The sequence below is a fragment of the Grammomys surdaster genome, unplaced genomic scaffold (genome assembly GCF_004785775.1).
Source record: "Grammomys surdaster isolate TR1022 unplaced genomic scaffold, NIH_TR_1.0 224, whole genome shotgun sequence".
NCBI lineage: Eukaryota > Metazoa > Chordata > Mammalia > Rodentia > Muridae > Grammomys > Grammomys surdaster.
The window spans coordinates 5,246,764-5,247,769 of NW_021604669.1; the positions used below are offsets into that span (position 1 = coordinate 5,246,764).

General features: G+C 42.2%; 1 non-coding gene across 1 annotated transcript; it reads left to right on the forward strand.

Annotated features, from left to right (window-relative positions):
- Nucleotides 1–366: 366 nt before the first annotated feature.
- LOC114625940 lies at nucleotides 367–497 on the forward strand. Its single transcript, XR_003712153.1, has one exon. It is a non-coding gene; the product is annotated as a small nucleolar RNA SNORA17 (small nucleolar RNA).
- The last annotated feature ends 509 nt before the right edge of the window (nucleotides 498–1,006 follow it).

Consider the following 1,006-nt stretch of genomic DNA (forward strand, 5'->3'; position numbering starts at 1 on the left):
TAGAGCAGATTCCATGCCTAGGCAGGGTTGGGCAACATAAACTAGAGGGATTTCTGTGAGTGCATTTTGTTTTACTTTGTTTTAGTAATTTTTATCTTATTGGTTTTTTTCCTTTTTTTTAACCTTTTTTGTTTGGTTGGTTTATGTATTGTATTTTTTGAGAGGGGGGAGGGAGGGAGAAAGACAGAGAGAGAGAGATACAGAGAGAAAGAGAGAGAGAGAGAGAGAGAGAGAGAGAGACAGAGAGAATGTGAAATTACATAGGTAAAGAGTTAGAGAGAATCTGGGAGAAATTAAGAGAGGGGAAAATGTAATTAAAATACATTTTAAATTTTAAAAAATTAAAAATTAAAAATGAGGAAATCAGCTGCCTCTAGAAACATTACAGGTGTGGCTACTGTGTCACTTTTGTAACCATAGGTGGCAGAGAGAAGAAAGGCAATGTCAATGCTCAATATCTGATCTATGAACATCTGAATGATTAGTAGCCTAACATTCCCTAAAAAAAGTGGCACCAGCGGGCTCAGACCACAAGAAGCAGGAGTGAGCTGGAGTCTAGGAGAATACATGCCTGTGACTAAAGACTCTAGCTGCAAGTGAGCCCGTGACTGATGATCCTCAAATAAGGCCAATCCAACAGGCCAAGCAAGGAGCAAGCCCAAGATGAACACCCGACCAGTGCCAATGGGCCTGTACAAGTAGCTAGCCTGAGATTACCACCAGTTGAGAACCAAATAGGCCTAGATGTGGGAAGACCATGCATAATGTAACCTGTGCCCTCCCCATAATGCACAAGTGGGGCATAGCACTCCTGAGACCACTTCTGAGATGATCCTAGACAGAGATCCTGGGTACCACAAAGAGGAGAAAGTAAGTGGATGATACCCAGGAGAAATGGAAGAAAAGGAGTAACAGAAAGGTATGGGCACAATGAAGAGAGAAAGAACTAGAGACTTGAGGGTAGTGAGAAAGAGGTTGATGTGAGTAGCTAGTGATGCCACCTGGG